The 23,401-nt window shown below is 48.3% G+C and overlaps 1 protein-coding gene across 1 annotated transcript in view; it reads right to left on the reverse strand.

The window, feature by feature from the left end:
- Positions 1-21,675, reverse strand: part of LOC144610628 (SWI/SNF-related matrix-associated actin-dependent regulator of chromatin subfamily A member 4-like) — a 111,589-nt gene extending 89,914 nt beyond the window's left edge. Inside the window, 1 exon segment of the mRNA XM_078429481.1 lies at positions 21,623-21,675. The gene's annotated coding sequence lies outside the window, so the exon portion shown is untranslated.
- Between the last annotated feature and the right edge of the window lie 1,726 nt (positions 21,676-23,401).

Raw genomic sequence — 23,401 nt, forward strand, 5'->3', positions numbered from 1 at the left:
GTCAGGGGGTATGGGGAGAAGGCAGGAACGGGGTACTGATTGAGAATGATCAGCCATGATCACATTGAATGGCGGTGCTGGCTCGAAGGGCCGAATGGCCTCCTCCTGCCTATTCCTCCTTGTCTATTGTCTATTGGAATGAAGGATTCTGAAGAAGGGTTCCGACCTGAAACGTCACCCATCCTTTATCTCCATAATCGGGAGGCAGGAGGGTTTAACAATCGCCAGATACCTTTTCAGTGTCCAAGGGAAACAGGAAGGGAACGTCCTCTCACAGGCTTTGCATTCTATGCTCTCCCTAATTTTGTCTTGTTCGTGAGAGACCCTTGTTGTTGAATGGCACTCTTCCAAATGGAAAACAATTAATCAGATAAGTAAGAGAGGGGACGTCATGGAAACATGCCGAATAGTGAAAGGCCTGGATAGAGTGGATGTGGAGAGGATTATTCCACTAGTGGGAGAGTCTAGGACCAGAGGGCACAGCCTCAGAATAAAAGGACGTACCTTTAGAAAGGAGACGAGGAGGAATTTCTTTAGTCAGAGGGTGGTGAATCTGTGGAATTCATTGCCATAGACAGTTGTGGAGGCCAAGTCAGTGGATATTTTGAAGGCTGAGATTGAGAGTATGAGAGTCAGGGGTTATGGGAAGAAAGCTGGAGAATGGGGTTGAGAGGGAAAGATAGATCAGCCATGAGTGGAGTAGGCTTGATGGTCCGAATGTCCTAATTCGGCTCCTATAACTGATGAATTTGACACCACCGAAGGAGCAGATGCAAACATGAAAAACAGAATTAATAAGGCTAGGGTGGTGTTTAACATGCTCAGGACGATCTGGAGTTCAAAATACATCTCAATCAACACCAAAATACGCATCTTCAATTCAAATGTGAAGCAGGTAATGCTGTATGGATCAGAGACATGGAGAACAACAAAACACACAACAAACAGGCTGCAAACATTCATTAACACCTGCCTCAGGAGAATACTAAACATCTGGAGGAGAGACAAAGTAAGCAATGTGGACCTGTGGAAAAGAACAAGCCAGGATCCCATTGACTTACTAATTCGAAAGAGAAAATTGAGTTGGATTGGACACACCCTCAGAAAACCTGCCACAAACATCACCCGGCAAGCCCTGAAATGGAACCCCCAAAGAAAAAGGAAAAGAGGTGGCCCCAGGAGAAGAGGTGTCCAGGCAGAAATGTCTGGGAGTGGGCTCAACTGGGGAGATCTTGAAAGAACCACCAACAACCGAGTGAGGTGGACGACATTTGTCAATAGCCTATGCTCCCTAGAGGAGCCAAGGGCTTAAGAAGAAGAAGAAGAACTGATGAATTTATGTGAGCAACTCTGCATCAGTGGAGGCATGACTAAAGGGATCACGCATTCTCCCTACTTCCACCCAGTAGACAGCAATAAAACCTTGGATTTATATAGAACCAAAAACACACAAAATGGAGAAACAAGGAACAGCCAGATGCTGGTTTACAAAAGAAAAGACCCAAGTGCTGGAGTAACTCAGCAGGTCAGGCAGCATCCCTGGAAAAAAATGGATTTGTGATGTTTTGGGTCATGACCTTCCTGGATTTATAAAACATTATTAACGTGGCCAATTGTTCTAGAAATGCAAAAAGCGGGAGACATGAGAACATGAGGGAGGGAAGAAAGGTTCCCAATTATAAAACGGGACAGAAACTATCTGCATTTTAGAAGGACTGTCAACACTTCCAAAGATAGTCATAGAGCCTTAAGCACAGACACAGGCCTTTCAGCCAACCAAGATCCCCCATCTACACTAGACAAATACCCACCCCCCACCTTGTGTTTGGCCTATATCCCTCGAAACCGTTCCTATCTATATACGTCTAAACTGCCTGCACTACCAAAGATTTCACTTATTTAACTATATTTGCAATCTTTAGACTTTAGATATACAGCGCGGAAACAGGCCCTTTGGCCCACCTAGCCCATGCCGACCAGCGATCACCCCACACACTAGCACTATTCTACACACTTGGGACAATTTGCAACTTAGAGAAGCCAATTAACCTACAAACCTGTACATTGTTGGAGTGTGGGAGGAAACCAGAGCACCCAGAGAAAATTCATGCGGTCAGAGGGAGAGCGTGCAAACTCCATGCAGACAACCTCCAGTCAGGATCGAACCTGGGACTCTGGCGTAGTAAGACAGCGACTCTACCGCTGCGCCACCGTGCCGATCACTCTGCTGCCTAAACTACTCAGCTCAGAACATTACTGTGGAAATTTTAAATGCAATTCAGCGTGATTGGGTGCGCCACAGATTCCACCAAGTACATGCAATAATTGGGGAGGAGCATTGTTCATCCCGCGAACATCCCATGGGATGAGGATGTGCGATCAGTCCTCAGGTGGAAATGATTTATTGTGTTGGAATTCGATGTAACGGGAGAGAATGGGAAGTGATTTGGTGTATTGGAATTTGATTACATTAGGTGCGCACTGAGGTGCAGCCAACTGCACACAGCGAGGCCTGGATCGGAACTGACACGCAGGCTACCAGGCACACACACTTCAGGCACAATGTGTCTCGTTGACAGTTATTATCCATGGGAGGACAGGCCAGAGAATCGCAGGAAATTCCCTCGCTATTTCTCTCTGTCTCTTTCTCTATCTCTCTATTTATTTCTCTATTTCTCTCTGTCTCTCTCTCTATATTTCTGTCTATCTCTCTATTGGCGCACAGTGGCGCAGCGGTAGAGTTGCTGCCTTACAGCGAATGCAGCGCCGGAGACTCAGGTTCGATCCTGACTACGAGCGCCGTCTCTACGGAGTTTGTACGTTCTCCCCGTGACCTGCGTGGGTTTTCTCCGAGATCTTCGGTTTCCTCCCACACTCCAAAGACGTACAGGTATGTAGGTTAATTGACTGGGTAATATATAAAAATTGTCCCTAGTGGGTGTAGGATAGTGTTAATGTGCGGGGTTCGCTGGGCGGCGCGGACTCGGTGGGCCGAAGGGCCTGTTTCCGCACTGTATCTCTAAATCTAAATCTAAAAAATCAAAATCTATTTCTCACACTCTCTCTCTTTCTAATTCTTTCTCTACTCTATATCTCTATTTATCTCTATCTATATTTCTCTCTCTTTCACTCTCTCTCTCTCTTTCACTCTCTTTTTATTTATTTCTCTGTCTCTCTCTATCTCCATTTCTCTCTATCTCATGCAACCACCCCCAAAATCAAACTCAAATTATCTAATGTAGCACAGTGGTGCAGCAGTAGAGTTTCTGCCTTACAACGCCAGAGACCAGCTCTGAACCTGACTACGGGTGCTGTCTGTACGGAGTTTGTACGTTCTTCCCTTGACCACGTGGGTTTTCTCCCAGTGCTCCGGTTTCCTCCCACACTCCAAAGACGTACAGGTTTGTAGGTTAAATGGCTTCTGTAAAAAATTGGAAATAGTCCCTAGCTGCTAGCATACATGGCGATCACTGGACTTGGTGGGCCGAAGGGCCTATTTCCGCACTGTATCTCTGAAGTAAAAGTCTAAAGTAGGCAGTGTTACGTCTTTTGAAGATAATTAATTGGTTATATCCCAGGGCCCGATAAGATGAGTTTAGTTTACTTTGGAGATAAAGAGCCGAAACAGGCCCTTCGGCCCACCGAGTCTGCACGAATCAGGGATGTCTGCACACTAACACAATCCTACACACACTTGGGACAATTTACAATTTTACCACAGTCAATTAGCATACAAATGTGTACGTCTTTGGAGTGTGGCAGGAAACCGGAGCACCCGTGGAAAACCCACGCAGGTCACAGGGAGATAGTACACACTCCATACAGACAACACTCGTAGTCAGGATCGAACCCGGGTCTCTGGCGCTGTAAGGCAGCAACTCTGCCACGGTGCTGCACCAGATTGGGAGAGGCAAGAGAGGAGATTGGAGAGACTTTGACGAAGATTTTTTGCATCTTCTTTAGCTGTTGGCAAGTTCCCAGAGGACTGGACAGTAGCCAATGTTGTTCCATTGTTCGAGAAAAGAATTAGGGATAATCCAGGAAATTATACACATGGTGAGTCACACATCAGTGGCAGGGAAGCTATTGGAGAGGATCCTTTAGGAAAGCATTTATTTTCATTGGAAGAGAATGGGTTAATTGGGGACAGTGAGCATAGTTCTGTCGTTGGCAGTTCATGTCTTACAAACTAGATTGAGTTTTTTTGTGGTCATAAAGGTGATCGATGAGGGAAGTGCAGTAGATATGGATTTCGGCAAGGCATTTGACAACTTCCCTCCTGGTAGGCTGATCTAGAAATTTAAGATGCACGGGATTCACATGGTCTTGACAGTTTGGATTCAGAAGTTATCCCATTTTCACATCCACTGGGGCAATTTACAGAGACCAATTAACGTACAAACCCGCACGTCTTTGGGATGTGGGAGTAACCTGGAGCACCCAGAGTGAACCCACGCGGTCACAAGGGGCAGTGCAGTTGGATCATGGAATAAAAGAGTCAGAGTCATTCTGAAGCTTCATAAAACTTGGTTGGGCCAAATTTGGAGCATTGTGTGTAGTTCTTGCCACCCCATTACAGGAACGATGTGGAGGCTTTGGAAAGGGTGCAGACGGGGTTTACCGGACTGCTGCCCGGATTAGAGGCTATTGAGGATATGGAGAGGTTTGCTTGCGTGCGATCCAGTCAAATCATAGTCTTCATGAGCACAACAAGCAATAGACAAGTACAACAGGCAATGCAAATGGCAAAACACCAGAGTGCAGAATACAGTGTTACAGCGTTACAGTTACAGAGAAAGTGCAGATAGAAAAATGCAACAACGAGGTAGTTTGGGAGATCGGGACTGCAACCTAGTTTAGTTTAGAGATACATCGTGGAAACAGGCCCTTCGGCCCACCGGGTCCGCACCGACCAGCGATCGGTGTGTGTATATGCATGTGTCTGTCAGTGACGTGTGTCTCTGCCTCCATGTTTGGTTTAGTTTAGTTTAGAGATACAGCGCGGAAACAGGACCTTTGGCCCACCGGGTCCGCGCCGACCAGCGATCCCCGCACATTAACACTATCCTACACCCACCAGGGACAATTTTTACATTTCCCAAGCCAATTAACCTACAGACCTGTACGTCTTTGGAGTGTGGGAGGAAACTGAAGGTCTCGGAGAAAACCCACGCAGGTCACGGGGAGAACGTACAAACTCTATACAGACAGCACCCGTAGTCGGGATCGAACCCGGGTCTCCGGCGCTGCATGCGCTGTAAGGTAGCAACTCTACCGCTGTGCCACCGTGACCGTGACTAGTTTATGAGGACTGTTCAGTAAACAGCAGTGATGCGTGCTTGCAAGCTTTTGTATCTTCTGCCCGACGGGAGAGGGGAGAACGAGGAAAGGACTGGGTGTGAGTGGTCCTTGAATATGTTGGGTCCTATTCCGAGGCAGTGTGCTGGAGGTGCAATCGATGGGGGAAGGAGACCAGTTTGTGTGATGGGACTACTCAGCCAGAAATCCCTTCTCATCTTTCCTGTATAGCTGACCCCTGATTTTCACATTGTGACCCTTGATTCCCAACACCACAACCCGGTGGAACATCCACTCTGTCAGACGAGATATTTTCACCCTTCAATAAGACACTCTCCCCAGTTTGCCATTTGCCACGGGCTGACCAAGCGTCCAGGTTACCAGAACAAAGAGACCCCTTCCACAGAAGATAGACACAAAATGCTGGAGAAACCCCTCAGACCTCAGGAGGGTCTCGACCCGAAACATCACCCATTCCTTCTATCAAGAGATGTTGCCTGGCCCGCTGAGTTGCTCCAGCACTTTGTGTCTATCTTTGGTGTAAACCAGCATCTGCAGTTCCTTCCTGCACAACCCCCTCCCACACGACCCTTCTCCCCACCCTACTGCCCCATGTCTCCTTAGCCCCCCACCCTACTGCCCCATGTCTCCTTAGCCCCCCCCCCACCCCACTCCAGTGTGAAATAAAGGAAGCTATCCGGTTCAATTAACACATTTTACAGCTGAAAAGCTCCCTCCTGCATGCCCTTCTTCTCTCAGGACGTTCTTCGCTGTATTCCCGGCTGCAGATTTCTAATTTCAAAAAGGGCACAGTGTCACAGCAACAGCAGCAGATCGATTCGAAAGATAATTAAGCCCTTTCTTCCCTCGGTGTAAAACAAAAACCAGGGCTCTCTGCTGCCGTGCGAAACATAGCTGGTGGGGAGTTTAGTTCACTAGTTTTCTCTCCCTTATTTTTTTTTAAAAACCTCATTGTCTCACCAATCCAATCACGCAGCAAGCATCTCCAGCTGTCACGGGAAGTGTGGGCTGTGTGTAGTTGAGCTGGTGAGAATGACCGTTCTCTGCACTTTCCCAACGGGTGCTAAAAATAACCAGATTATTTTACTGGCTGTGCTTCGTAAAGAGCTGCCGCCAGGCAAGAGAATAAATGGGACCCTGAGAGGAGTTTTTTTCCCGTCGAACACAAATTGGAGGTTGTTCGGATGGAAGTTTTAATTAAATGAAGCCTGGATTCCACATCAGGAGGGCTGTTCGTCTTCCTCCAGCTACTTTCTATTTTTACCTTGCTTGCCTAGAGTGGTACAGAAGGCATATGGTAGGTTGCTGGAAAAGGGCAGCACAGTGGGTAGAGCTGTTCGATCCTGACCTCGGGTGCTGTCTGTACGGAGTTTGTACGTTCTCCCCGTGACCTGCGTGGGTTTTCTCCAAGATCTTCGGTTTCCTCCCCGCATTCACTTACACCAGTGAAGAAACCATTAGCATTAAAAATCCGAGCAGGCAGCCGAATGGAGGACCTGTGGGATGATCCGTGTTTCAGTTAAGAGATTAAACTAGGTAAAGCAAAAAAAATCTGTGGACACCAATCACAAGAGTAGAAACATAGAACATAGGTGCAGGAGTAGGCCATTTGGCCCTTCGAGCCATGGCCATTCAACATGATCATGGCTGATCATCCAAAATCAGTACCACGTTCCTGCTTTTTCCCCATATCCCTTGATTCCTTTAGCCCTAAAAGCTCTATCTAACTCTCTCTTGAAAACATCCAGTGAATTGGCCTCCACTGCCTTCTGTGGCAGAGAATTCCACAGATTCACAACTCTCTGGGTGAAAACGTTTTTCCTCATCTCAGTCCTAAATGGTCTACCCCTTATTCTTAAACTGTAACCCCTGGTTCTAAACCCAACATCGGGAACATTTTTCCTGCATCTACCCTTTCCAATCCTCTAAGAATTTTATGTTTCTATATGATCCCCTCTTATCCTTCTAAATTCCAGCGAAGACAAGCCCAGTCGATCCATTCTTTCATCATGCGTCAGTCTCGCCATCCTGGGAATTAACCTGGTGAACCCACGCTACACTCCCTCAATAGCAATAATATCCTTCCTCAAATTAGGAGACCAAAATTGCACACAAACTCCAGGTGCGGTCGTACCAGGGCCCTGTACAACTGCAGTAGGACCTCCTTGCTCCTAAACTCAAATTATCTTGCAATGAAGGCCGACATACCATTTGCTTTCTTCACTGCTTGCTGTACCTGCATGCTGACTAATGTGGATTCCCTTCAGTTCCTCCCTCCCACTAGATCCTCGGTCCCCTAGTATTTCTGGGAGATTGGTTGTTTCTTCCTTAGTGAAGACAGAACCAAAGTACTCGTTTAACTGTTCTGCCATTATAAATTCACCTGTCTCTGATTGTAAGGGACCTACGTTTGTCTTCACTAATCTTTTCCTTTTAACGTATCTAAAGAAGGTTTTACAGTCAGTACATATCTCAAGAAACTTTTACAGTCAGTACATATCTCAAGAAGCTTTTACAGTCAGTAATTCTGGAGTGACTGGAATAATGGTCGTACGTCAATCACACCACAAATATCTTCACATCATTTGTGCTCCTTATGGGAGCACATCCGACACTAGTCTCAAAACTTTGAGTCTAGAAACAGGGAACTGCAGGTGCTCATTTACCAAAAAAAAACACCACAAAATGCTGGAGTAACTGAGCGGGTCAGGCAGCATCTCTGGAGAACATGGATAGTTGACTTTTGGGGTTGGGACCTTTCTTCCTCGGACAAGAAGCAGATGGGCGAGTGTGTGTAGGAGACTCCCATACTTGGTCACTGTTTGCCCACTTACCCCCACCCACTGCGTCCCTTTCAACCTGTCTTCAAACGAGGGGTGTCTCCCAACTTCTGCAGCAATGTCACCTCACTGAATCCGTGAAGTAAACTTGCCGGACTGACCAAGGCCAGCCTCAGCCTGCTCTTGGAGGGCACCGATCCAGGCGCTGCACAGAACGAACAGCAAATTCCTGGAGACAGGATCTTCTCAAGTGGAAACATGGTCCAGACAAGGCGAAGAAATGAGCAATGGGACTGAGCCCAAACCATGGCAGAATGGTCATGCAAAGAGCAGCAGCAATTTGTGTTTAGTTTAGATTAGGTTAGAGATACAGCGTGGAAACAGGTCCTTCGGCCCACCGAGTCCGGGCTAACCAGCGATCCCTGTACACTCCCACTATCCTGCGCAGTTGGAACAATTTACAATAGCCAATGAACTTACAAACTTGTACATCTTTTGGACGTGGGAGCACCCGGAGAAAACCCGTGCAGTCACGGGGAGAACGTACAAACAGCACATGTAGTCAGGATGGAACCCGGGTCTCTGGCACTGTGAGGCAGCAACTCTACCACTGCACAATACACTTGAATTTTCCTGAAGGCCAAACATGTGAATGGGGTGAGAGACTGATTTTTTTAGATTTTAGATTTAGAGATACAGCGCGGAAACAGGCCCTTCGGCCCACCGAGTCGGCGCCGCCCAGCGATCCCCGCACATTAACACTATCCTACACTAGGGACAATTTTTACATTTACCCAGTCAATTAACCTACATATCTGTACGTCTTTGGAGTGTGGGAGGAAACCGAAGATCTCGGAGAAAACCCATGCAGGTCACGGGGAGAACGTACAAACTCCATACAGACGGCGTCCGTAGCCAGGATCGAACCTGAGTCTCCGGCGCTGCATTCGCTGTAAGGCAGCAACTCTACCTCTGCGCCACCGTGATGATTTGACATGTACACCAGCAGAGAGAGTTTATGGTAAGAGCAGCATTCAATGCCCAAGTGTACTGCCTCAGTGCAATCTATTATTCCTACACACAGGTACTTAAGTATGATTGTGCCTACGTATAGTAAGGTTTTACTGGACGTTATGAAAAAAAGGGATTTCACTGCTATCTCGATACTTGAAACAATAAAGTGCCATTGAACCAGTGTAGTGTCATGAGATGTGGTGAAATGCTATATTTTGCAGTATAGATTGTATGCACCGAGCTCAGTGGAGACAAGGGAAACTACAGATTGATTGATTTATTGATTGAATGCATGAAAACAGGCCCTTAGGCCCACCGAGTCCATGCCGACCATCGATCACCCATCAACACTAGTGCTGTGTTATCCCACTTTCTCATCCACTCCCTGCATGCTAGGGGCAATGTACAGAGGACCAATTAACTAACAAACCCACACGTCTTTGGGGTGTGGGAGGAAAACGGAGCACTGAGAGGAAACCCACGTGGTCACAGGGAGAATGTGCAAACTCCACAGACTTGAATTGAACCCGGGTCTCTGGTGCTGTGAGGCAGCAGCTCTACCCACTGCTCCATTTGTGCATAGATGCTGAAATCGGGTGTGGACCACAAACTGCTGGAGGAACTCATCGGGCAGCAACTGTGGAGGGAATGGACAGATTGCGTTTCGGGTCGGGAAACTTCTTCAGACTAGGTTCTTCCAACACTTTGTGTTTTGGACTAGCGGTGGAGGTAGTAGTAGAATGGCTGAGGTAACAATCAGATGATGTGATTGTGTTGGATGGAGTTAAGTTCCTTGACAATGGAAATCTTACTTGCTGCAGATTTACAGGCCCTCGGGGTTTAAGGGGCTGTTCAAGAGTCTGAATGTTGTTGGGAAGAAACTGTTCATGAACCTGGAGGTCCTTGGAATGATATTAGTAAATCTCTTCAACACCTTTTGTTTGTCGTCACGTCTTTTCTAAAACATGGCTTCCAGAAGTGCAAATAACATTCCAGTAGTGGCTGAACTGGTCTTTTATAACAGTTTATCAAAAAAAGGAGCTCGTTGGTCAACGGGACCTTGCCCGAAGGCTCATCCGATGGCATAACTGGGAGGGAGCACGAGGAGCAAGGGCTGGTAGGAAGGTGAACTGGGGTAGTCTCTCCAGCGCCTTCAAGGTCGGCTGCAGAAGATGGCCGAGCAAGGAGAGGAAAGGGATGTTGGTTCCAGTACATCGAGCACAGGGGCCACCCGGACTTTGAATAATGGCGCCAAAACATGGTATGTGCAAATATGCAAAAAGAATTTCACTGTGCAGTTGCTTATGTGACAAATAAAGCACCACTGAAGACCCTTGTTCTTACAAAGACGCAAAATGCTGGAGTAACTCAGCGGGTCAGGCAGCATCTCTGAAGAACGGATGGGTGATGTTTCGGGTTGGGGGACCCTTCTTCAGAGTCTGAGTTACTCCAGCATTTTGGATCTTTCGTTGTGATCCAGCATCTGCAGTTCCTTGTATCTACATTCCTGGTTCTTATGCTTTTCCTGCCCTGCCATTTTCAATGCACACTTGCAGATCTCTCTGGTCTATATTGGCACATCCTCACAAAAATGTAACACTTCACATTTCTACGCGATAGGTTTTGCCAGTCACATATCCGCCCTTTCCAATGGGCTATCTCTTTCTCTTTGAAGTCTATTTCTGTCTCTCTTACAGTCACAGGAAGCAGGAAGGGAGAGGGTCACTGGAGCCAGTCCCACTATACGTAGCTTATCTTTGACCTAAGACCATCTCTAACACAGACACACAAGAATCTGCAGATGCTGGAATCTTGACCAAAACACAAAATGCTGGAGGAACTCAGCAGACTAGGCAGCATCTATGGAGGAAGTGGACAGACAACCTCTCGGACTCAGTCTGAAGAAGGGTCCAGACCCAAAATGTCTGTCTGTTCCCTCCACAAATGCTGCCTGACCCGCTGATCATTCCAAGTACCTTCAGGTTCTGGAACAGATTCAGCCCAACAACATTCAGCCTCTTGAGCACCTTGTGGTCTATTCACTATCTCTAACAACATCTGCCCTTTGGTCAATCCCCAACCAGCAAAGTCAGCCCACATTATAGGTTGACTCAGGCCATCATGTCCACAACAGCATTAAATTATCCTCATTTTTGTATCTAGTTCCCGGCATGCAGATTATTCACATCACCCCTTCCCATCTCTGATGCAACGCAGACATTCTCTCCAGTTCAGATTAGAGATACAGTGTGGAAACAGGCTCTTCGGCCCACCAAGTCCGTGCCGACCAGTGATCCCCCCACTAACAATATCCTACACACACTAGGGACAATTTGCAATTTTACCGAATTAACCTACAAGCCTGTACGCCCTTGGAGTGTGAGAGGAAACTGGAGCACCCGGGAAAAACCCACGCTGGTCACGGGGACAACGTACAATCTCCATAGACAGCACCCATAGTCAGGACTCTGGCGCTCTACGGCAACAACTCTACTGTTGTGCCACCGTGTCACCCATGCAGGGTTCTCTGCACCCTCAATCACTCTGACGTTTTATCATTGTTAACAGCAGATTGGACCCCACACTGGAGTCCAATGTGTAACAATGAAACTTTGGCTAAGGTGTTCCCAGGCCAGCGATCTCCCATTCTACGAGAGAATAGGTCTACATTATCGCACTTTCTCATCCACTCCCTAGCCACTGGGGGCAATTTACAGAGCGCCAATTAACCTACAAACCCGCACGTCTTTGGGATGTGGGAGGAAACTGGAGCACCCAGAAGAAACCCACGCGGTCACAGGGAGAACGTGCAAACTCCACATGCGGACAGCACCCGTGGTCAGGATCAAACCTGGATCTCTCGTGCTGTGAAGCAGCAACACTGGTAGACAATAGGTGCAGGAGGAGGCCATTCGGCCCTTCGAGCCAGCACCGCCATTCAATGTGATCATGGCTGATCATTCTCAATCAGTACCTCGTTCCTGCCTTCTCCCCATACCCCCTGACTCCGCTATCCTTAAGAGCTCTATCTAGCTCTCTCTTGAATGCATTCAGAGAATTGGCCTCCACTGCCTTGTGAGGCAGAGAATTCCACAGATTCACAACTCTCTGACTGAAAAAGTTTTTCCTCATCTCAGTTCTAAATGGCCTACCCCTTATTCTTAAACTGTGGCCCCTTGTTCTGGACTCCCCCAACATTGGGAACATGTTTCCTGCCTCTAACGTGTCCAACCCCTTAATAATCTTATACGTTTCGATAAGATCTCCACGGTGGCGCAGCGGCAGAGTTGCTGCCTTACAGCGAATGCAGCGCCGGAGACTCAGTTTCGATCCTGAGTACGGGCGCCGTCTGTACGGAGTTTGTACGTTCACCCCGTGACCTGCGTGGGTTTTCTCCGAGATCTTCGGTTTCCTCCCACACTCCAAAGACGTACAAGTATGTAGGTTAATTGGCTGGGTAAATGTAAAAATAGTGGGTGTAGGATACTGTTAATGTGCGGGGATCGCTGGGCGGCGCGGACTCGGTGGGCCGAAGGGCCTGTTTCCGCGCTGTATCTCTAAATCTAAAAAATCTAAAATAAAATCTAAAAAGTACTGGTAGTGATGATGATTATTGGTTATTAAATGGTTACTGATGGTTATTAATTCATTACAATCCTAATTATTGTATATTTATCGATGTGTTGAGTTAACGGGCCTTTGAAACTGAAACAAGAATGTCATGGTTCCGTGGCAGGTACACATGACAATTAAACTCTTTCAACTCTTGATCCATTAGAGAATTTGCAACAGGATGTTCTTTAGGCTGCAATGAGTCACATACAGCCCGTGGTTTGCAAACCACTGGGTCAGATGAAGGATGGGAGGGGACGCAAGGAGCATGAAGACAGACACTGACATGCTTTCAAACACAAAACACGTGGCAATTATTAATTTAAATATATATTCTTGAATTAACATAAATGTGTTGAACATAGAATAGAAAACAGTACGGCACAGGAACAAGCCCTTCAGCCCACAATGTTTGTGCTGAACATGATGCCACGTAACACTGACCTTATCTGCCTGCACATGATGCATATCGCTCTATTGCCTGTATATCCATGTGCCTATCCAAAAACCTCAAACGCCACTATTGCATCTGGCTCTACAATCACTTCTGGCAAAGCATTCCAGGCCCCCGCCACTCTCTGTAAAAAAAACTTACCCGGCATATCTCCATTAAACTCCCCCCCCCCCCCCCACCTTATAGCTATGCTCTCTAGTGTTGGACATTTCCACCTGGGGAAAAAGGTTCTGACTGTCTATCCTATCTATGCCTCTCATCATTTTATATACTTCCATCAGATCTCCTTTTAACGTTGCAGAATAAACAACCCAAGTCTGTCCAACCTCTCCCTGGAGCTGAAACACTCTTGATCCAGGAAGAAATCTGCTCCAGCAAGGATACCAAGCAGCTCCCCAGCTTACGATCAACCTAAAGGTTCCGATTTATGAATGCTTCCATCTTATTAGAAATAGAGCGAGATTTCATCTTTTTACTAATGCCACACACTTAAGAAAAAGGAGGCTTGGGAGGTTTAAGGTGAGAGGGACAAAGTTTAAAGGAGATGGGGACAGCATAGTGGTGCAGCGGTAGAGCTGCTGCCATAGAGTTCCAAAGACTCGGGTTCCACCCTCACCACGGGTGCTGTCTGTATGGAGTTTGTACATTAGCCTGTGACCGTGTGGGTTTTCTCCGGGTGCTCTGGTTTCCTCCCACACTCCGAAGACGTACAGGTGTGTAGGTTAATTGGCTTTGGTTAAAAAAATGTAAATTGTTCCGAGTATGTAAGATAGTGTTTGTGCACAGGGGGATCGCTGGTCGGCGCGGACTTGGTGGGCCAAAGAGTCTGTTTCTGCGCTGTATCTCTAAAGTGATGCATGGGGCATTTATTTTTACACAGAGAGTGGTACGTGCCTAGAACACACTATCAAGGGTGGTAGTGGAGGCAGATAGTGGCATTTAAGGGGTTTCTGGATAGCACATGGATATGCAGGGAATGGAAGGATGTGGATCATGTACAGGCAGTCTGTTTATGTTGGCATTGTGTTTGGCACAGACACTGTGGGCCAAATGGCCTGTTCCTGTGCTGTCCGGCTCTTTGATCTATATTCTATGTTTACGTGGCACACAGCAGTCTCTCGGGATACAGCCTCCCCAACGGTTGAGCTAACTGCATCCACCGAGCAAGTGAGACCTTGCCCAGAGCCGTCATCTTCCCACAGACCCTTTCTCTATTTGTAGGAAGGAACTTCCTACATTATGTGTAGGAAGATGCTGGTTTAAACCGAAGATAGGCACAAAATGCTGGAGTAACTTAGTGGGACAGGCAACATCTCTGGAGGGAAGGAATGGGTGACGTTTCAGGTCAAGACTCTTCTTCAGACTGAAGTTCAGTCTGAAGAAGGGTCTCGACCCGAAACGTCACCCATTCCTTCTCTCTCAAGAGATGTTGCCATTCCCGCAGAGTTACTCGAGCATTTTGTATCTATCTTCGACCCTTTCTCTATACTGTGCTTTTTCACCTTCTTTGTGAATTATTACTTTATTGGCATTGTCTTTTGTAAGTATTAAAGATGATTTTGAATGATTAGCAGACGTTACTGTGGAAGGTGCAGCTGCTGTGATGTACGTGGGGAACACAAGTCCTTTCGTTCACCCAAATACAGGGCTTAAAACTTCATTTATTATTCCCACCACAACAGGATGGCTAATTATCCATGCATCAAACTGAAACAGGTTCAATCAGCGTGAGCTTGGAAACAGTGATCGAGTAACTCTTCATCACAATCACGGAGAGCGAAAGAGAGGGGGAAGAGAGAAAGGCAGGGAAAGAGAGAGACACACAGACAGAGAGAGACATGCAAACAGAGAGATACAGAGAGGGAGGGAGAGAGGGAGGGAGGTGGAGAGAGAGGCAGAGACAGAGAGAGGCAGAGACAGAGTGAGAGAGGCAGACACACACACACACACACACAAGAGAGACACATACACAAAGATATACACAAACAGACAGACACACACAGAGACACAGAGAGCCACACACACACACAGAGACACACACACACACACAGCCACACACACACACACACATAGAGCCACACACACACACAGACACACACACACACACACACACACGCAGACAATCTGTACATTAATTCTATCCTACACACTAGGGAAATGTTTGCAGAAGGCAATTAACCTACAAACCTGCACCACTTTGGGATGTGGGTGGAAACCGGAATACCTGGAGAAAACTCTTGCGGTCACAGGGAGAATGTAAAAGCTCCACAGACAGCAACCGAGGTCAGGGTTGAACCTGGGTCTCTGGTGCTGTGAGGCAGCAACACCACCACTGCGCCACCCTAAGAGTTATCTGGTTTACTAACTCAGACCTCAATGTGCTGCCAGGCATTTCTGAAAATGTTCTATGTACCAAAGGAAACACAATAAAAAATAAACTCACAACAAGTTTCCTACATGATTGTCTTTCAGCTGACTGGGTTAGCACGTAACAAAAGCTTTTCGCTGTACCTCGGTACACGTGACAACAAGCTAAACTGAACTGAGGAAATTAAACGGAGGATTTCAAATGTAGAATCTTACAGAATAGCCACGTGTTACATTGCTGTGCAGCAAGCATGGGATTGCCGGAAGTCATGGCACTATCTCACTCTGCAGATGTTGCCCCATTCCCCCCCGAAGGGGGAACAAAGAGGTAACAACACAGTGTCCTTCCAGCTTCCAATCCCAGGGAGATGGGTGAGTGAGGCAGTTCCGATGCAGAGCAGGTAGGGGCAAAGCAAAGATCTTTCTGTGGACAGGGAGCACAGCTGTATCCGAGCATGACACAAAATGCTGAAATAACTCAGCGAGTCAGGCAGCATCTCTGGAAAGAAGGAATGGGCGATGTTTCGGGCCGAGACCCTTCTTCAGATGGTCTACCTTCGATTTGTGTCTATCTTAGACAATAGACAATAGACAATAGGTGCAGGAGTAGGCCATTCAGCCCTTCGAGCCAGCACCGCCATTCAATGCGATCATGGCTGATCACTCTCAATCAGTACCCCGTTCCTGCCTTCTCCCCATACCCCCTCACTCCGCTATCCTTAAGAGCTCTATCCATCTCTCTCTTGAAAGCATCCAACGAACTGGCCTCCACTGCCTTCTGAGGCAGAGAATTCCACACCTTCATCACTCTCTGACTGACCTAGAAGGACCTCTTTGCTCCTATACTCAACTCCTCTTGTTATGAAGGCCAACATTCCATTGGCTTTCTTCACTGCCTGCTGTACCTGCATGCTTCCTTTCAGTGACTTCTGCTCCTATGACTTGTGAACTTGTGAGATCTGACTCAGGCGAAGACACCTTCAATTTAAACCAGCACCTGCAGTTCTTTCGTACACATTGTATCCGAGCATGTTGTGTCTTCGCCTGAGTCAGATCTCACAAGTTCACAAGTCATAGGAGCAGAAGTAGGAGCCATTTGACCCCTCGAGTCTACCCCGCCATTCAATCATGGCTGATTCTTTCTTCCCTCTCAACCCCATTTTCCTGCCTTCTCCTCTTAACCATGACACCCTTAATGGAAAAGACTGATAACAATAGTCAGGACGTGTTGGGAGAGGGAAGGGGAGGAGCGCACATCTACTCGAGTCCCGCTGAGAATTAGCAAGCTGAATAATTCAAAAGACTATCCTCCCTTCGAGTTTCCTCCAATTAATGGTCCATCTGCCAACAAGATAAAGCTCACGCCAAGAGGGCTGGCTGATCCGAGAGACAGACTGCTCTGGTATTGACCCATGTGACCTCTGAGCTGCATTGTTTCCCTTAGTTCGAACCAAGCCTACGTTGAAAGAAGGCAAGCTGGCAGCAACTTCCTCGGCTTTTGAACCATTAGCTACAGAAGTAATCTTTTTACAGAATTCACTCCGGGAAAAACTGAATATCACATTAGCCGCCCGTGATCTCAACTCTGAAACACATTGGATTTTAAAAATGCTGAAGACAGACATTAAAGTGCTGTGGTAACTCAGGCAGCATCTCTGGAGAAAAGGAATAGGTGACGATTTGGGTCGAGAGCCTTCTTCAGACAGAGAAGTCTGAAAATTGACAGGGGGAGTCAGTGGATGTGGTGTACCTCGACTTTCAGAAAGCCTTCGACAAGGTCCCACATAGGAGATTAGTGGGTAAAATTAGGGCACATGGTATTGGGGGTAGGGTACTGACATGGATAGAAAATTGGTTGACAGACAGAAAGCAAAGAGTGGGGATAAATGGGTCCCTTTCGGAATGGCAGGCAGTGACCAGTGGGGTACCGCAAGGTTCGGTGCTGGGACCCCAGCTATTTACGATATACATTAATGACTTAGACGAAGGGATTAAAAGTACCATTAGCAAATTTGCAGATGATACTAAGCTGGGGGGTAGTGTGAATTGTGAGGAAGATGCAATAAGGCTGCAGGGTGACATGGACAGGTTGTGTGAGTGGGCGGATACATGGCAGATGCAGTTTAATGTAGATAAGTGTGAGGTTATTCACTTTGGAAGTAAGAATAGAAAGGCAGATTATTATCTGAATGGTGTCAAGTTAGGAGGAGGGGGAGTTCAACGAGATCTGGGTGTCCTAGTGCATCAGTCAATGAAAGGAAGCATGCAGGTACAGCAGGCAGTGAAGAAAGCCAATGGAATGTTGGCCTTCGTAACAAGAGGAGTTGAGTATAGGAGCAAAGAGGTCCTTCTACAGTTGTACCGGGCCCTGGTGAGACCGCACCTGGAGTACTGTGTGCAGTTTTGGTCTCCAAATTTGAGGAAGGATATTCTTGCTATGGAGGACGTGCAGCGTAGGTTCACTAGGTTAATTCCCGGAATGGCGGGACTGTCGTATGTTGAAAGGCTGGAGCGATTGGGCTTGTATACACTGGAATTTAGAAGGATGAGGGGGGATCTTATTGAAACATATAAGATAATTAGGGGATTGGACACATTAGAGGCAGGAAACATGTTCCCAATGTTGGGGGAGTCCAGAACGAGGGGCCACAGTTTAAGAATAAGAGGTAGGCCATTTAGAACGGAGATGAGGAAGAACTTTTTCAGTCAGAGAGTGGTGAAGGTGTGGAATTCTCTGCCTCAGAAGGCAGTGGAGGCCAGTTCGTTGGATGCTTTCAAGAGAGAGCTGGATAGAGCTCTTAAGGATAGCGGAGTGAGGGGGTATGGGGAGAAGGCAGGAACGGGGTACTGATTGAGAGTGATCAGCCATGATCGCATTGAATGGCGGTGCTGGCTCGAAGGGCTGAATGGCCTACTCCTGCACCTATTGTCTATTGTCTATAAGAAGGGTCTTGAACCAAAATGTTATCTATTCCTTTTCTTGAGAGATGCTTTCTGACCCACTGTGTTACTGTCTATCTTTGGTGTAAACCAGCATCTGTAGTTCCTTCCTACACTTTTTTAAATGCTGCCTGCATGATTTAAAATCACGTCCATACCAACATCCCAGAGCAGAACTAGCAGTATCGCTGGAGGCTGTGTCCTTTTCATCTTAAGTTTAAAAAGAACTGACATTTACTGAGAACTTGTGTAGGCAAACAGTGCATGAGGTACTGCTGACCAGGGAGGTCATGGCTGGTGAGGACCAGCAAAGGACTGAGGTGTTCCATTGCAAGGAAGTTGCTGTTGGTTCCCATTCCTGACCTTGCTCACCTCTCCTTTTGTTCTATCCCTGGCTATGAATGTGCTTACGTTGTTAAACCCCCAGACTCTGCATGTTCTGAGGAACTGTCTTTGATGTGCAATGTTAACTGTGTTTTCCTCTCTCCACAGATGCTGCTTGATATGCTGAGCACGTCCCAACTTCAGCTGGTGACAGACAGTGTTGGCTCAGTGGTGATCCCTGCCCCAGTCAAACAGCCCGTCAACTATCATCTGTCACCGAAAGAATCTATGCCCATCTACAAAAGTACACACCTTCTGAGGAAAAAACTGAAATAAATAATTTTTTTAAATAACTATTCCCGACTTTCTCATCATCTCCATGGGAAACTCTTATAGAGGTGTGGAAAATCACGAGGGGAATAGATAGGGTGAATACACAGAGAATTTCCCCCAGGGTAAGGAAATTAAGAACGAGGGCATAGGTTTATGATGAGATGCGAAACATTTAATAGGAACCTGAGGGGCAACTGTTTCACACAGAAGGTGGTGGTTATATGGCATGAGTTGCCAGTGGATGTGGTTGGGGGAAGTACTATACCATTTAAAAGACCATGAGACATAGGAGCAGAATTAGGCCATTTGGCCCATCAAATCTGCTTCGCCATATCACGGCTGATCTATTTTCCTTCAACCCCATTCTCCTGCCTTCTCCCTGTAACCTTTGGTGCCCTTACCAATCAAGAACCTATCAATCTCAACTTTAAAAATACCCAATGACCTATCCTCCACAGCCGCCTGTGGCAATGAATTCCACCGATTCTCCACCTACCGGCTAAAGAAATCTCTCCTCATCTCCATTCTCAAGGTATGTCCTTTTATTCTGAGGCTGTGCTCTCCCAAGGTATGTCCTTTTATTTTGAGGCTCTCCCAAAAAGCCATTTGGACAGGCACATGTGTGGGGAAAAAAATCACCTATTCCTTTGTGTGGGAAGGAACTGCAGATGCTGGTTTAACCGAACATAGACACAAAATGCTGGAGCAACTCATCGGGACAGGCAGCATCTCTGGAGAGAAGGAATGGGTGACATTTCAGATCGAGACAAAGGGTCTCGAACCGAAATGTCACCCATTCCTTCTCTCCAGAGATGGTGCCTGTCCCGCTGAGTTACTCCAGCATTTTGTGTCCATCTAAGGTTTAGAGGGATATGGGCCAAATGCGAGCAGGTGGGACTAGCGTAGATGGCGCATCTTGGTCAGAATTGGCAAGTTGGGTTGAAGGGCCTTTTTCTGTGCTGTATGACTCGGACTATATAGGCAACAGATCACAACCGGAACCACTGCATCCACCAAAGCATCAGCCCTTTCCTTCGGTACCACCCAACAGGAGGCAAGCTTTACAAAGAAAGATCTGCTTTCCAACCTCTTTCCATCAGACCATTTGGTGAGCAGGAGAGTCTGAAGAAGGGTCTCGACCCGAAACGTCACCCATTCCTTCTCTCCTGAGATGCTGCCTGACCTACTGAGTCACTCCCAACATTTTGTGAAATAAATACCTTCGATTTGTACCAGCATTTGCAGTTATTTTCTTATAGGAGAATTAAACACCTCTCCTGGTGGGAAACGGATACCTTAGCTGAACGGTAGTGTAAGAAAATAATTGCAGATGCTGGTACAAATGGAAGGTATTTATTCACAAAATGCTGGAGTAACTCAGCAGGTCAGGCAACATCTCAGGAGAGAAGGAATAGGCAACGTTTCGGTTCGGGTCACCCATTCCATCTCTCCTGATATGCTGCCTGACCTGCTGAGTTACTCCAGCATTTTGTGAATAAATACCTTAGCTGAATGGGATCGGTCCTGAAGCAATTTCTTAAAGAACTTTAAACATTTCACAAGGTCAAAACTACCAAAATGTATTTATCTGAGCAGTAGGATAAGGTTTTTTTCCCCTTGGGGAGGGGAGGCAGAAACACAAATGTTTCAAGACGGGAAGCAATTTAATTGAAAACCTTTCCAAAACTCCCACATCCTTAAAATACAACAAGCCCCAACATCACTAAATCCCACGATTGATAAACAGAACAACCCTGACCTCTGAAGTCAGAGGAATATATCAGTAAAAGATTTAACAATTTGTCATATCTGAGGAGCCGAGCATCTCGTGCAAAATTGCATCACAACAAAACTTCTAAACAACTATTTTGTATTTTGCATCCGGAGAAGAGAAAACACAGAAGAAAACTGTACATCATGCACACGGTTTTTTTTTTTTTAGATATGTAAAATTTACACGATTAAAAAATCAATCTCCTGCAGCGAAAATTTGCAGAATTATATTCAAGAGGTGGTTAAAGGTTTTGCCAAAAACACAATATATTTAAAACTTTTTTTCAGCCTTTTAAATTGCAAAGAGCAGCTGTCTGTGCAGACAGCAGTGTGCAATGCTTTGTTCAGTGGCGACAGCACACTGGAGCCAGCCAGAGAACAAGACAGCGAGCGATCAGCAAGCAGCCCGCAAACCCCCGCTCGCCATCCACACTCGGCTAAACAATATATTTTGAATTAATCGCAATATATAAAACTAATTAATTTTAGTCCGGATGCGCCACCATATGGGGCGGAGGGGCCTGCCGGGCGCTCTCCGGCTTCGGACAATGAGGCGGCCGCTCGCTCGTTCGTTCGGGCGGAGCGGGGAGCGAGGACTCGAACCCGCGGAGCCGGAGCCATCCCGGCGGCGGTTGGTGGGTCCGCGCGGGCGGGCGGCCAGGAAGGCGGGAAGCGCGAGCGGGCGGGCGGCAGCGGCGCGCGTTACCTGAGGAGGAGGCGCCGCGCGCGGGACCAACGGAACAAAGAGCCGCCGGTAAGTGAGGAGGGGGGGGGGGGGGGGGAGAGAGAGAGAGAGAGAGAGAGAGAGAGAGAGAACGGGCCCGGGCGCATGCGCGGCCCCGGGACTGCGGGAGTGGGGGGAGGGGTGGAGAGGGTGAGATGGGGAGGGGGAGAGGAGAGTGTGAGAGAGGAAGGGGGGGTGGAGGAGAGAGAGTGTGTGAGAGAAGAGGGGAAGTGTGAGAGAGGAAGGGGGGTGGAGGAGAGAGAGTGTGTGAGAGAAAGAGGGGAGGGGAGAGGGAGAGGAAGGGGGTGGAGGAGAGAGAGTGTGTGAGAAGAGGGGAGGGGGAGAGGGAGAGAGGAAGGGGGTGGAGGAGAGAGAGTGTGTGAGAGAAGAGGGGGAGTGTGAGAGAGGAAGTGGGGTGGAGGGGAGAGAGGAAGGGGGAGGGGGAGAGAGAGGAGGGGGAGAGAGAGGGAGATGGGGAGGGGAGGAGAGTGTGAGAGAGGAAGGGGAGGGGGGGAGAGAGGAAGGGGGGAGGGGGAGAGAGGAAGGGGGGAGAGGGAGAGAGAGGAAGGGGGAGGGGGAGAGATGAAGGGGGAGGGGGAGAGAGAGGAAGGAGGAGGGGAGAGAGAGGAAGGGGGAGGGGGAGAGAGAGGAAGGGGGGAGAGGGAGGGGGAGAGAGAGGAAGGGGGGAGGGGGAGAGAGGGAGGGGAGAGAGAGGAAGGGGGAGGGGGAGAGAGGGAGGGGAGAGAGAGGAAGGGGGAGGGGGAGGGGGAGGAAGGGGGGAGGGAGAGGAAGGGGGGAGGGGGAGGGAGAGGAAGGGGGGGAGGGGGAGAGAGAGGAAGGGGGAGGGGGGGAGGGGGAGAGAGAGGAAGAGGGAGAGAGAGAGGAAGAGGGGGAGGGGGAGAGAGGAAGGGGAGGGGGAGAGAGAGGAAGGGGGGGAGGGGGAGAGAGGAAGGGGGAGGGGGAGAGAGAGGAAGGGGGGAGAGGGGGAGAGAGGGAGGGGGAGGGGGAGAGAGGGAGGGGAGAGATGAAGGGGGGAGAGAAAGAAGGGGAGAGGAGAGTGTGGGGGGAGGGGGAGAGAGGAAGGGGGGGAGAGGAGAGTGAGAGAGGAAGGGGAGGGGAGAGGGGGAGGGGAGGAGAGAGAGAGAGTGAGAGAAAGAGGGGGAGGAGAGAGAGAGAAAGGGGGAGGAGAGGAGAGGAGAGAGAGAGATTGTGAGAAGGAGGGGGGAGGGAGAGGGAGAGAGATTGTGAGAAGGAGGGGGGGAGAGATGGAGGAGAGAGAGATTGTGAGAATGAGGGGGGGAGAGATGGAGGAGAGAGCGAGAGGGGAGGGGAGAGAGGGAGGGGGAGGGGAGAGAGGGAGGGGGAGGGGAGGGGGAGAGAGAGAGGGGAGGGGGTAAAGGATAGAGGGAGGTAGGGGATGAAGATGAGAGCAGGGGAGGGGGGGGAGAATGAGGGCAGTGTGATAGGGAGGGGAGAATGAGGAGGGGAGGGGAGAGATGGTGAGGGGGATATGGTGAGAGGAGAATGGAGGGTGAGGGAGAGAGGGAAGACAATGAGAGAGTGAGTGTGGGCGGAGGGGGAGTGTGGGCGGAGGGGGAGTGCGAGGGGAGGGGGAAGGCAATGAAGAGAGGGTGAGGAGGGGAGGAGTTAGAGGGATGTGTGAGGGGAAGGGGAGTGTGGGAGGGGGAGTGTGAGGGTGACGGTGGAGGAGTGACAAGGGGGAATTGTAAGAGATGGGAGAGTGAGGGGAAAGGGAGTGAG

Source organism: Rhinoraja longicauda, chromosome 37 (genome assembly GCF_053455715.1).
Source record: "Rhinoraja longicauda isolate Sanriku21f chromosome 37, sRhiLon1.1, whole genome shotgun sequence".
Lineage (NCBI taxonomy): Eukaryota > Metazoa > Chordata > Chondrichthyes > Rajiformes > Arhynchobatidae > Rhinoraja > Rhinoraja longicauda.